The sequence below is a fragment of the Mauremys reevesii genome, linkage group 5 (assembly GCF_016161935.1).
Source record: "Mauremys reevesii isolate NIE-2019 linkage group 5, ASM1616193v1, whole genome shotgun sequence".
Taxonomy (NCBI): domain Eukaryota; kingdom Metazoa; phylum Chordata; order Testudines; family Geoemydidae; genus Mauremys; species Mauremys reevesii.
Genome location: NC_052627.1, coordinates 136,130,083 through 136,145,000, shown reverse-complemented (window position 1 = coordinate 136,145,000; position 14,918 = coordinate 136,130,083). Strand labels below are relative to the sequence as shown.

General features: G+C 48.7%; 1 protein-coding gene across 11 annotated transcripts in view; it reads left to right on the top strand.

Annotated features, from left to right (window-relative positions):
* The window catches only part of DYSF (dysferlin), a 282,294-nt gene that overhangs the window by 109,579 nt on the left and 157,797 nt on the right, over nucleotides 1-14,918 (top strand). The window lies entirely within an intron of this gene.

Below are 14,918 nucleotides of genomic sequence, written 5' to 3'. Positions count from 1 at the left end.
TGTGTATGTGAGAACCACTGAGCTACCTCTCCCCCCACCCGTGTATGTGAGAGAGATTCTTGACTCACAGGACCATGGGAATTGCCAGACTGCATCTGACAAGTGTCTCTCTAGCCCAGTATCCTTCCTTCGACAGGGGCCAATGCTAGGTGCTTCAGAGGAAGGTGTAAGGACCTCGTCACTAGGCAGATATGGGAGAATCTGCCCCCATGAAGGTCTTGTCTTGATCTCTAATAATACGAGATGGGTTTAAGCCCTGAAAAAGGTTTATTTCCCTTTCAATACTTTTTTTTTAAGCATTGTGTATTATAATCTTGGATATTCTTATTATCCATATAAACATCCAATCCCTCTTTGACTCTTCCTAAATTCTCAAAAACATCCTGTGGCAAGGAGTTCCACAGGTTAATTTACAGCTGGAATGAAAAAGTAATCTATATTTTTCATAAAATTCTGCCAGGGGAGGATACACTTGGTTTCCGTCCCCTTAACCCTGCCCTGTTTCAGGTGACACCAAACCGAACACACTGTTATGCTATCAGTACAGGTAGGTCAAGATTTTCACAAATAAGGGCCCAGAGTTTGGCTCCTTACTCGGTATTTAGATGCCTAAATAAGTGCTAAGCACCCAACAGCCCCCATTGACTCTGGTGGGGGATGCTGGTGCTTTGAAAATGAGGCCACTTCATGTGGATTGAGGAGTCTAACTGTAGGTTCCTACTTTTGAAAATCTTGGTCTTTCTATACTTTTTCAAGGACAAAGTCCAGATATTGCCAGAGGAAGTTCCGTTAATGGAATCACTTTGTCCCAGAGGTGCTGGCTCTTCCCTTGGCAGTGGTCACAAAAAAGAGGTTTTTGTTTAAGTAAGTAAAGAAAATTCCCCGGTCCCTTGTTGCCCCTCTGCATAGCTCTCCCAGCCCGGGGAGAATATTAACAGCACATCACTGCACGGTCAGTTTCTGGTTCTCTGGCACTTGCAGGCTGTTTCATTACTGATGCTCCAGCCAAGCAAAAAACTGGCCTTCTATCGCCACATCTGCCACTGACTTGCTGTGGGACCTTGGGCAAGTCGATCTGTGCATCTCTTTCACCCTTTCTCTGTCTTGTCTCTTTAGACCGTAAGCTCTTTGGATCAGGAACTGTCTCTGTGTTTGTACAGCACCTAGCACAGTGGGGCCGGGACCTCAGTCAGGCTTGGAGGTGCCACTGAAATACAAATAAGAATGGAAAGATATCCATTCACATTCTGTTTTTAAAACAGAGCCTGAAATTGGAGCCTAACCGGCCCTTAATCTCCTCATGAAAGGGAGGGAATCCAACATTATGCATGCATTTAAAAAACCCTAACCTTTCCCATTGAAGCAGCTGATTTAGATCATAATCAGGGAAGGCAAAGAGTCCGTAACAGTGTATCCTAGGTCCTCTGACCCGGACCTATTGCAGGTAGGCACCAGTAGGAGAAAGATCTGTTGGAAGAGGATTGTTGCACTATGAATGTCTGGCACAAACTTTTGTTGAATTTTATTTTCCAATATGTTTTGACTTTCTGTCTAAGTAGATTTTTCCGTTGCCCACGTCACCGTGATATCTTGGGGCGATGGGGTTTGAAACTGGAGTTCCCAGGCTTTATCACCATATCTCAGTTCCCCTCCCCTCCTGTCCCCAACCGCATATCATCCCACCTCCAGCAATTGCTCTCAGGGGAATCTTTAATATGTTTTTAGTTGTTGAGTAGGGTGTGATGATAAGCCTTTGCCAAAGGGAATTGTTGAAATCTTGTGGCCTATTCTGAAGAAGGTGGCAGCTATTAGACGGCCCTTGCTGCTTTTCATAAAGCTTTCCCGGTTCAAAATACCCAGGGGTACAGAAATAGTCAGGCTTCATATTGAAAAGTGTTGGAGAAAGACGTCAGTTGACAGCTCTGGAAAGTGATGCCTCTCAGTGACTGAACGCACGTATCGCAATCCTCAACTCAGAGGCACCATTTCTAGGGAGAAAAAGGGAGTTTGCCTCTGTGTGTACCCCCAGCCTTCGTTGAGACAAACACGTTCAGTTGCAGATGCTAGTTCACTGGGAAATGGCCCAAGACCCATTAACTCGTTCCACACAGGCTCACCCCCGCGATGATATTGACTCACTCTCCCAGCCTATGTTGGATTCGAACCAGTAACCAAATGGCAAAAGGCGCCCTGGAGCCTATTGCTGGGCCTTTGAGCCACCCAGTCCTCATTGCTCTTTGCTAAGACGCACGTAGGTCACTAGCGAAGGTGTTTGGAAGCCTACGGCGTTCACTCACATCCTGTGGGGTTTGTTTGAGGGCCAGTAGCTTGTTCTTTCAGGGGCTGGCGATGGAATGGAATAACATGACCCACGTGTGGCATGCAGATGAGCCAAGTCTGCTGCTCGGGAAATGCTCCATAAACCAACGAGGATGGCAGCTTTAAGGATGCTCTTTTAAAAACCTATTTATTTGATTTTAAGCCTCACCAGGGAGATGTTCACCCCTGCTCCCCCCCAGCTCCTTGGAAAAGGTCAGAGCTATTGTAAGGGCTGTAAATATTCCATTGCTCCTGTGTGTGCCATACGTGACCTGAGGATAATCCCAGGATTTAGGTTTTCCAGAGATGCTGCTCCCTCCAAAACAAATTCAATTAAATGAGGAAAAAAATGTCACTGTGGGAGCCTGCCAAGCCAGTGGTTCGTTCTGGCTCTGTTTCCTCCTCTGTGCTAAGCTCCTGTGGTAAATTGCTTCTGCATAGCTGAGAGAAATTGGCCTAAATAAATCAGCGAGCAGCACTAGCACATGTTCTGAAAAGAAAGCAGAATTTGCTAAACTAATTAGGATAATATCCAAATTGATGGGCTTGCCGATACCAACCACGTGTGCCTTCTGGGGAGTCTTGTGCGTTGCAGCAGTGTCTGCCAGCAGGCCTAACCCAAGAGGGACTGGTTAGGCTCTAAAATTGGACCACTGAGTTTCTTGTTTCATTAGAAATCTGACTGAGCCAGTCATTGGAGAGTTGAACACTCTTTGGGATCCTTTTCAATTTAAGGCCAGAAAGACCCATTACAGTCATCTAGTTTGACCTTCTGCACAGCACAGGCTGGAGAATCTTGCCCAATAATTTTGGCTTCAAGCCCATAGCTTCTGTTTGAGCTAGAGCATATATTTTAAAGAGACATCTAGTTTTGATTTAAAGACTTCAAGTGGTGGAGAATCCATCACTTCCCGAGGTAAGTTGTGATGGTTAATTACCTTCACGGTTCACAATGAGCACATTATTTCTAGTCTGAATGTGTCTAGCTTCACCTTCCAGCCATTGGATCTCATTCTGCCTTGTGCAGCTAGAATATAGAGCCATCTGCAATTAGAAATCTCTTCTCCATGTAAGTACTTGGAGACTGTGATCAAGTCACCTGTTGACCTTCTCTTGGATAATAGTCTGTCACAGTGAGCATGTTTTCAAGACCTCTCTAGCAGTGTTTTCCTTTCCCGGAGGGTTGGTATTGACTCTACCCATTCTTGGGGTAACAGGAAAGGTACCATTGCCTGGAATGAAGTGGTGTTCTTGCTACTTCATTTTAAACTCCTGGGGGTCCCTAAGTACACTGGAGGGAGACGCTTTAGAATGTAGATATTTACCCTTGTAAATACATGTTATTTATATTGTGGTAGTGCCTACGAATCCCGATCATGGATCAGGCCCCTTGTTCTAGGGGCTGTACAAACACAGAACAAGAAGAGGTTTCTTATCCCAAGAAATTTACAATCCCAGGATAAATGCACTATAGATTCCAAGGCCAGAAGGAATTAATGTGATCATAGTGTCTGACATCCAGTATAAGAGTCTAGGGCTTCTCTGAATTGATAACAGAATCTCTGTATAATAAAAAAGTAAAGACCTGTATCTATGCCATGTTAAGAGCCCTCAACCATTCTGATAACAGCGGTATCTCAACCAAGCACCACACTGACATTACACCTAATCTGCATGCACCAGTTTCAGCGATTGTAAGGAGTCAGTGCAATGAAAGGGACTGCTCAGAGTGGGGATTACTTAGTCCAGCTGCCACAGTTCTTCAGAGGTTGATTTGCCACCTGTACAACCCATCACAAAGTTGCCAGCGCAACCCACCCATAACCCCCTATTCACAAATCAATACAACCAGCACACACAATAACACACACTCATGGCCTCTTGCTGCAATGCTCGTGCCTCAATAGCTCTTCCAGAACCTTCCCCTGCCACCTCCCTAACTGCCAGCCTGTGCCCCTGTACAGAGAGCGCCCCGCTCCTCCAGAACCTTCCCCCGGTACCCCCCTAACTGCCAGGCTGTGCCCCAAAACAGAGAGCGCCCGCTCCTCCAGAACCTTCCCCCGGTACCCCCCTAACTGCCAGGCTGTGACCCCATACAGAGAGCGTCCCGCTCCTCCAGAACCTTCCCCCGGTACCCCCCTAACTGCCAGGCTGTGACCCCATACAGAGAGCGCCCGCTCCTCCAGAGCCTTCCCCCGGTACCCCCTAACTGCCAGGCTGTGCCCCAAAACAGAGAGCGCCCGCTCTTCCAGAACCTTCCCCCGGTACCCCCCTAACTGCCAGGCTGTGCCCCAAAACAGAGAGTGCCTGCTCCTCTAGAACCTTCTCTGCCACCTCCCTAACTGCTAGCCTGCGCCCCCATACAGAGAGCGCCCCGCTCCTCCAGAACCTTCTCTGCCACCTCCCTAACTGCCAGCCTGCGCCCCCATACAGAGAGCACCCCGCTCCTCCAGAACCTTCCCCCAGTACCTCCCTAACTGCCAGCCTGTGCCCCAATACAGAGAGCACCCTGCTCCTCCAGAACCTTCTCCACCACCTCCCTAACTGCCAGCCTGTGCCCCCATACAGAGAACGCCCGCTCCTCCAGAAACTTCTCCACCACCTCCTAACTGCCAGCCTGTGCCCCCATACAGAGAGCGCCCCGCTCCTCCAGAACCTTTCCCCAGTACCCCCATAACTGCCAGCCTGTGCCCCCATACAGACAGTGCCCTGCTCCTCCAGAAACTTCTCCACCACCTCCTAACTGCCAGCCTGTGCCCCCATACAGAGAGCACCCTGCTCCTCCAGAACCTTCCCTCGGTACCTCCCTAATTGCCAGCCTGTGCCCCAATACAGAGAGTGCCTGCTCCTCGGGAACCTTCCCCCATCACGTCTCTGGCTAACGGCCACCCCGTGCCCCACACAGGCAGCGATCTACTCCTCCAGAACATTCCCCTGACACCTCCTTAACTACCATCCTATGATCCCATTCAGACAGTGCCCCGCTCCTCCAGAGCGTTCTCCAACCCCTCTAACTGCCTCCTGTGCCCCATAGACACAGTGCCCCACTCCTCCAGAACCTCCCCCTGCCTCCTGACTGACTGCCAGCCTGTGTCTCTATACAGAGAGTGCCCCACTCTTCCAGACCCTACCCTCACAAACTTCTTGTCTCATTGCCTCCCTGTGCTCCGTACAGACAGCACGCCTGTCCTGAACCTTCCCCCTGTACCTCCCTCTCTCACTGCCTCCCTGTGCCCCGTACAGACAGCACGCCTGTCCTGAACCTTCCCCTGGTACCTCCCTCTCTCACTGCCTCCCTGTGCCCCGTACAGACAGCACGCCTGTCCTGAACCTTCCCTCTGTACCTCCCTGTCTCACTGCCTCCCTGTGCCCCGTACAGACAGCACGCCTGTCCTGAACCTTCCCCCTGTACCTCCCTCTCTCACTGCCTCCCTGTGCCCCGTACAGACAGCACGCCTGTCCTGAACCTTCCCCCTGTACCTCCCTCTCTCACTGCCTCCCTGTGCCCCGTACAGACAGCACGCCTGTCCTGAACCTTCCCCCTGTACCTCCCTCTCTCACTGCCTCCCTGTGCCCCGTACAGACAGCACGCCTGTCCTGAACCTTCCTCCTGTGCCTCCCTCTCTAACTGCCTCCCTGTGCCCTGTATAGACAGCACGCCTGTCCTGAACCTTCCCCCTGTACCTCCCTCTCTCACTGCCTCCCTGTGCCCCGTACAGACAGCACGCCTGTCCCGAACCTTCCCCCTGTACCTCCCTCTCTCACTGCCTCCCTGTGCCCCGTACAGACAGCACGCCTGTCCTGAACCTTCCCCCTGTACCTCCCTCTCTCACTGCCTCCCTGTGCCCCGTACAGACAGCACGCCTGTCCCGACCCTTCCCCCTGTGCCTCCCTCTCTCACTGCCTCCCTGTGCCCCGTACAGACAGCACGCCTGTCCTGAACCTTCCCCCTGTACCTCCCTGTCTCACTGCCTCCCTGTGCCCCGTACAGACATCACGCCTGTCCCGAACCTTCCCCCTGTACCTCCCTCTCTCACTGCCTCCCTGTGCCCCGTACAGACAGCACGCCTGTCCTGAACCTTCCTCCTGTGCCTCCCTCTCTAACTGCCTCCCTGTGCCCTGTATAGACAGCACGCCTGTCCCGAACCTTCCCCCTGTACCTCCCTCTCTCACTGCCTCCCTGTGCCCCGTACAGACAGCACGCCTGTCCTGAACCTTCCCCCTGTACCTCCCTCTCTAACTGCCTCCCTGTGCCTTGTACAGACAGCACGCCTGTCCTGAACCTTCCTTCTGTGCCTCCCTCTCTAACTGCCTCCCTGTGCCCCGTACAGACAGCACGCCTGTCCTGAACCTTCCCCCTGTACCTCCCTCTCTCACTGCCTCCCTGTGCCCCATACAGACAGCACGCCTGTCCTGAACCTTCCCCCTGTACCTCCCTCTCTCACTGCCTCCCTGTGCCCCGTACAGACAGCACGCCTGTCCTGAACCTTCCCTCTGTACCTCCCTCTCTCACTGCCTCCCTGTGCCCCGTACAGACAGCACGCCTGTCCTCAAAAACATTCCCTCTACCTCCCTGACTGACTGACAGCCTGTACCCCCATGTGGACAGAACCCCACTTCTCCCGAACCTGCCCCCATCAGCTCTGTAACTGCAGTCCTTTGCCCCATACAGACAGCACCCTACTACTTCAGAGCTTTCCCCGTCTCTCCCTGACTGACTGCCTGTCTGTGCCCTATACAGACAGCACACCACTGCTCCAGAATCTTCCCTCCTCCTCCGTGGCTAACTGACAATTTGTGCCCCATTCGCATAGTACTCTGGTCTTCCAGAACCTTCTCCCTCCTCCATGACTGATCGCCCCTTTGTTCCCCATACAGACAGCGTCCTGCTGTTTCAGAAACTTCCCCAACCACCTCCCTGTCTAAATGCCAGCCTGTGCCCCATACAGACAGCGCCCCCTCCTCCAAAACCTTCTCCCTTCCTCCCTGACTGACTGCCAGTCTTTGCCCATAAAGACAGCGCTCCGTTCCTCTGGTACCTTCCCCCACCAACTCACTTCCTCCCTGCGCCCCATATAACCATCGCCCCACTCGCTGCCCTCTCCCCCCGCACACGTGTTTGAGTCAGTTACTGTTACCAGCACTCCCAACTGTATTTAATAGGGTGTTTCTGGCCTCTGCTTGCAGGTGCTTGTTTCCCCACACTGCCCATTCCCCTACCCTCAACCTGCCCCCGGCCTCCTGCAGCTCATAGTTCTTCATCCATTCATAGATCTCACACAACTAAGTGATTGGGCAACAAAATGGCAAATGAAATTTAATGTGGATAAATGTAAAGTAATGCACATTGGAAAAAATAACCCCAACTATACATACAATATGATGGGGGCTAATTTAGCTACAACGAGTCAGGAAAAAGATCTTGGAGTCATCGTGGATAGTTCTCTGAAGATGTCCACGCAGTGTGCAGAGGCGGTCAAAGAAGCAAACAGGATATTAGGAATCATTAAAAAGGGGATAGAGAATAAGACTGAATATATTATTGCCCTTATATAAATCCATGGTACGCCCACATCTCGAATACTGTGTACAGATGTGGTCTCCTCACCTCAATAAAGATATTCTAGCACTAGAAAAGGTTCAGAAAAGGGCAACTAAAATGATTAGGGGTTTGGAGAGGGTCCCATACGAGGAAAGATTAAAGAGGCTAGGACTCTTCAGCTTGGAAAAGAGGAGACTAAGGAGGTATATGATAGAGGTCTATAAAATCATGAGTGATGTTGAGAAAGTGGATAAGGAAAAGTTATTTACTTATTCCCATAATACAAGAACTAGGGGTCACCAAATGAAATTAATAGTGTGGAAGCCAGTAAATAATTAACAAGGTTTTGAAGAGATCTTAATGAATGTTAGTTAGCATGAGTTAGGTTAACTGTGACCCTGGTGACGTGAGGAAGCAAGATAATGTAAGACAGAGTGAATTGTGTGAAAGTTATTACGACCTTGCAATGTGCAGTCTTGCAGTCTTGTTTTTCTAGTGAGATAGCAGAAAAGCTTATGTATAAACAAAATGTATTTGTTGCTTTTTACTGTCTGTATTATTGCTAGAAATTGTCTGTAAAAGGTATAAAGGCTTGCTGTGATTGTTTACCAGTTGAGAGACCTGTCCAGGACCCTGTGTCCTATGGCACTCTCTCCCTCCATGGTAATTACTGGAGAAATAATAAAGTATTTGATTTTGCTGCATCCAAACAAAAAGTGAGAACTGAGTTTTTCTTCAACAATAGGTAGCAGGTGTAAAACAAATAAAAGGAAGTTCTTCTTCATGGAGCGCACAGTCAACTTGTGGAACTCCTTGCCTGAGGAGGTTGTGAAGGCTAGGACTAGAACAGGGTTTAAAAGGGAACTGGATAGATTCATGGTGGCTAAGTCCATGAATGGCTATTGGCCAGGATGGGTAAGGAATGGTGTCCCTAGCCTCTGTTCGGCAGAGGATGGAGATGGATGCCAGGAGAGAGATCACTTGATCATTGCCTGTTAGGTTCACGCCCTCTGGGGCACCTGGCATTGGCCACTGTTGGTAGACAGATACTGGGCTAGATGGACCTTTGGTCTGACCCGGTACGGCCGTTCTTATGTTCTTATGTTCATCGCCCTCTCCTAGATCTGGGGGGCTGCAGTGGGTCCCCTCTCTTTTCCAGGCCTGCAGGGGCAGGTCTCCTTCCCTCCTGCCCCCCAGGCCAGGTGCTGCAATGGGAGGAGGAGAAGCAAGGGGTATCCTGTTGCTCACAGAGGGGAGGGGAAAGGAGGGTCTCTGAGCTGCTGGGGTCTCTGTTCCCCCCTCCTCTCCTGTGAGTGTGGAGGATGGAGGGAGAGCGCTGCCTGCTTCCACAGCAGTTCGGATTGGCTTCTCTTCTCTAGGAGGCGGGGCAATGGGAAAGGCAACCAATCAGAGGGGGAGCTGGTGGGTAAGATTCCCTAATGAGAAGTAGTGCAGGGGAAAAAAAAGAGTTCAGGGATGTTGGCAGTTTTTTTATAGAGACATTATTAAGGGCACCTGAGCAAACTATCCCATTGTGGTAGGGGAGATAGGAGTATGGTAAGAGACCACCCTGGTTAACCAGGAGATCATCAGTGACCTGAAACTCAAAAAAGAGTCCTGTAAAAATTGGAAACAAATTATGAAGGCTGAAGATATAAAAAACAGCAACAGAAGTATGCAGGGACAAAATTAGGAAGGCGAAGGCAAAACAAGTTTAAACTAGCTAGGGATAATAAATGGTAAAAAGAAAACATTTTACAAATACATGAGAAGCAAGAGAAAGACCATGGACAGAGCAAGCCCATTATTCAATGAGGAGGAAAAGATAATGACAGAGAACACAGCCATGACTGAAGAGTTAATGCCTTTTTTGCTTCAGGTTTCAGAATGGCAGCCGTGTTAGTCTGTATCAGCAAAAACAACAACGAGTCCCTGTGGCACCTTAGAGACTAACAGATTTATTTGGGCATAAGCTTTCGTGGGCTAAACCCACTTCATCAGACGCATGGAGTGGAAAATACAGTAGGCAGGTATAAATGCACAGCACATGAAAAGATGGGAGTTGCCTTACCAAGTAGGGGGGTCAGTGCTAACGAGGCCAATTCAATCATGGTGGATGCGGCCCGTTCCCAACAGTTGACAAGAAGGTGTGAGTATCAACAGAGGGAAAATTATTTTTTGTAGGGACCCAGCCACTCCCAGTCTTTTTTCAGGCCTAATCTGATGGTGTCAAATGGGAGTGGCTGCACACTGTTACTGATAAATTGGTGACTTTCTCAGTTTTACCATATGATTATAAAATAAAATGATCGGAATATAAATCTTGTACTTACAATTCAGCATATAGTAAGTATATAGAGCAGTATAAAACAAATCATTGTATGAAATTTTAGTTTGTACTGACTTCGCTAGTGCTTTTTATGTAGCCCGTTGTAAAACTAGGAAAATATCTAGATGAGTTGATGTCCCCCCGGAAGAGCTCTGCGTTCCCCCAGGGGTATGCGTACCCCTGATTGAGAACCACTGATCTGTGTTATCGACCTTCTTCCATATCTGAAAGCTATTATATTCCATGACAGAGACAGTGGTGGGGGAAGCTAGCAGGACTCCTGGGTTCTATTCATGGCTCGGCCGCATTCTGTGTGAAACTGAGTAACTAATTGCACCGCCCTGAGACAGAGTTTTCCCATCTGTAAAATGGGGATTATAATTCCTATCTGACAAGGACATTGGGTAGGAGGGATGTTTGTCAAATGCCTTTATTATCTGTACGATGGTAGCACTGAGATTGAGCCACTATACAACCATAGTGAGAGACAGTCCCTGCCCCAAAGAGCTTACATTTTAATCAGACAAAAGGTGGGAGAGGAAATGACCATTGACTTGCTGGGTGAACTTGGACAAGTCAAGTCCCTTCCCCGCTCTGTGCCTCAGTTTCCTGAATGTTAGCCTAGTTCCCCAGCCACTGCACTACACTGTCTTTCAGGCTATGTCTTGTCTATTTGGAGAAAGCCATTTGTTTTAGTTCCACAGTCTCTCCTAAAGTGATTGCTAATGGTTCTACCATCAGCATCCACCATGGTTGGTAAGAGGTATGGAGCATCCCTGTGAGGAGCCCAGTGCCTCTGGATTAGCTGTATGTCTGTCCCTAGGGAGGTTACGTTACCTCTGTATTTGGCTCTACTGTGACCTCTGCTGTTTTCCACAATTCAAGAAGGATGGTGATAAATTGCAAAGGGTTCAGAGAAGAGCCATGAAAATGATTAAAGGATTAGAAAACCTGCCTTATAGCGATAGACGCAAGGAGTTATAGAGAAGTTTAAGGGAGTGACTTGATCACAGCCTACAAGTATTTACATAGGGACCAGAAATTTGATAATAGGCTCTTCAGTCTGGCAGAGAACGGTGTAACATGATCCAACGGCTGGAAGTTGAAGGTAGATAAATCGAGATGGGAAAGGAGGTGTACATTTTTAACAGTGAGGGAAATTAGCCATTGGAACAATTTCTCAAGGGCAAATTATACAGCGACCACTCAGGCCTAGGTAGAGGGTGAAGGCTCTCTTAACAAAATATAAGGCAGACTTCAACTGCTGACTCTTAAGTGGTTACTCCTGCCCCACTTGTTTATCTTGGGCAGATGATTGAATCCTATGCAGTTTGCAGTGTTGGAGTCTTTCAGATGAGATCTTAAACACCATGGCTGCAGAATCATGGAGTCCACATGACCCTGGCTGAGATGACTGGGGCAGTTCACACCTCTCAGAGATGTTGTTTCAAACTGTGTGGACTCAGGCAGGAAGACCTGCATTGGCTGACTCTTGGCTTACCTCTGTGAGGTTATCTCTGCAACCATCTGGGCATGAACTGGAATTATATTTTTTACAATGAAAGCGGAAATTCTGGAGCAAGGGATGAATTCATTGGGGTCCTGACTTTAGATAGGGTTACAGTTCTGATGACCCTATTGTCATGGTTCCAGGCTTAACTACCCCTCTGCCATCTTTATGGCCTCTTCCACGGCACACCCTTAGATCTCAAGCCTCGAGCTGTCATCTTTTTTTGGGGTGGGAACTCGTTCCTTTCCCTCCAGACCAGGGATTTAGGCTGCAATGTCTCCTTCCATTCACTGTGATCACCTTAGTAAGTCTGAGCTTAGCTCAGCAATTGCCATCCTGTGGTCTTCTAGCAGTGATGGCAGGATTTACCAGTGACCAGCCAGCCTTCATAAAGCAAAGTATTTATTCAGAACCAAAAGCATTACAGAGAAAGCAGATCTTGAAAACAGCAAACTGCTTATATGTATGCCTAGCTCACCAGATGTCACCCGTGGTGCACAAGGTGACCTGATAGGTCTCAAAGCCCTTCAGACCCTTCTAGCAACTTTGTTACTGTTGGTTACCGTCTCGTGTAAGTTCTTAGACCCAGTTTGAGTGACCCTTCCTCTATAGCTGTCTGTCAACTTTATGTATTTTTCTGTTCCTTGTCTGCTGGGCCTCTTGAATGTTGTCAAAACCAGTCTCTGCCATTCCGCCCCAGGGAGTGGTACTTCCACAAACCTGCTTATCTGTCTAGGGCAGTGATTTTCAACCTGTGGTCCATGGGCCCTTGGGTCTCTGCAGACTATGTCTAAGATTTCCAAAGAGGTCCACACCTCCATTCAAATTTTCCGGAAAAGAAAAAAGGTTGAAAACCACTGGTCCAGGGATTTGCAGTAATAACCTTAGTGACAGTTAGTTTCTGACGGTTCATTCATGTTTAGTGACTTCCCTGCAGTCACTGCATTGCTTGTCATGTTTCAAGAAAGAAGGTAACCCTTTCACGCCCAGCAAGGTGAGAGGGGAAACTGAGTCACGCATAGCATTCCGTAAAAATAAGTCAGACATTTCCCCAGTCTTCATATCCAGCACAGTTTGTCAGTAGAAATAGAGCCCATGATTTGCAATGCCAGAATCACAGGCCTCTACCATTTGAGCTTGAAAAAACAAACTTGTAATTTGTACTGGTAGGAGGCATTTAGCCTATATGTGGCACAGCCACTAGAGGGAGACATTATCACCCCCTGCAAATTGCACAGATTATTGGAATTATTTTAAACAACTTTCTTGCTGCAAGATTTACTAAACCTGAGAAGACTGTGAGAGAGGTAATAGACTATCAGTCAGTCTGTCTGCCTGCCTTCTCATTTTATATGTAACCCTTCTGCCCCTCTGAGTTGGCAGCAACAAGGGCCGGGTTCAGTATCCAGGGGTTCCGTTTCAATAACACAATGCAAAACCAGTGACCTGGGACAATTACCTACCAAAGCACAGAGTCCGAGTGTAGCAAAATCCTTTTAATAAAGGAGGGAAACAATGCGGCATCACGTTGGAGAAACACCACAAACAGGACTATACACAAACCATAAGCAAAAACCCACCTCCAAGTACATTTGGCACTGTCCTTTCCCCCTTAGGGTCTTAAGTCCAATCACCCCAAAGTCCAACAACCCAAGAGTCTCTGTCTCTGGTCAGTGCCACCCCAGAGTTCAAAAGTTTATCTGCAGCGTTTTACCCCCCCAGCCTGGGTGGAAATGGGGGGACACCTTACGTGGGCCAGGGCCGACTGCCCGCTTCTCTGTGGAGTTCTGCTGTAGCCTTCACCACGACTGGCTCCACTCCACCAGCTGTGCCGCTCCAGCCAACCCCACACTGCTCACTGTTCTATGGGCTGCTCCAACGTGCTGCAGACTGCTCCGCTCTGCCAGCTGCTTAGCGATCGATCTTCAGGCTCCCCCACTCAGTGATCTCAGCTCAGTAAGCTTAGCTCTTTTAGTGATTTCAGCTTGTAGTAGAGGAGCCCCAGTGCCACCTTGGCCCAACGTGAATTCAGGTCAGCAGCCTCCAGATGGACTCCTAAAGGATTCAAAATTAGCTTTGCTCTTTAACAGTGGAGAGAGGAGGATGTGTTCCAGGCCCTCAAAAGGGGCCCATACCATCAGGTACACACACCAGTCCCCAGCCTCTCTCCCTTCACTGGGTTTTGGAACCCATGTCCCTTGTCTTGCAAGTACTATTTAATGTAGGTTGAGTCATTTCTGTCATAAAGCAGTCTCATAGTTCCTCATTCACATAATTAGGGTAACAGCCCTTTTTTTTCCTTCCTGCCCCAATAACAAAGAAATTGGGGATTCCACAGTGTGAAAATAACCATCCCATGCTGCTGTGTGTTATGCTAAGTGGAGTGGGTTTACCAATGCAAATGCACATTCCTAAAATTCCTTTGCCCACTCCTCATAATGTGCCACCAGATGTCAGGGTAGATCTCATCCTGACTCTGCTTACATATAGATGGGGAAGGAAAAGTATGGTGAGGTTCATAGAATCGTAGAATATCAGGGTTGGAAAGGACTATAAGGTGGATTCGTCTTGACAAAGCCCTGGCTGGGATGATTTAGTTGGGGTGAAGCACTGGAAGGAAATCCCACCACTTCCCTAGGTAACCCAGTCCAGTGCTTCACCACCCTCCTAGTGAAAAAGTTTTTCCTAATATCCAACCTAAACCTCCCCCTCTGCAACTTGAGACCATTACTCCTTGTTCTGTCATCTGGTACCACTGAGAACAGCCGAGCTCCATCCTCTTTGGAACCCCCTTCAGGTAGTTGAAGGCTGCTATCAAATTCCCCCTCATTCTTCCCTTCTGCAGACTAAACAATCCCAGTTCCCTCAGCCTCTCCTCGTAAGTCATGTGCTCCAGCCCCCTAATCATTTTTGTTGTCCTTCGTTGGACTCTTTCTAATTTTTCCACATTCTTCTTGTAGTGTGGGGCCCAAAACTGGACACAGTACTCTAGATGAGGCCTCACCAGTGTCGAATAGAGGGGAATGAGCACGTCCCTCGATCTGCTGGCAGTGCCCCTACTTATACTGCCCTTCTTGGCAACAAGGGCACACTGTTGACTCATATCCAGCTTCTCGTCCACTGTAACCCCTAGGTCCTTTTCTGCAGAACTACTGCCTAGCCACTCGGTCTCTAATCTGTAGCAGTGCATGGGATTCTTCCATCCTAAGTGCAGGACT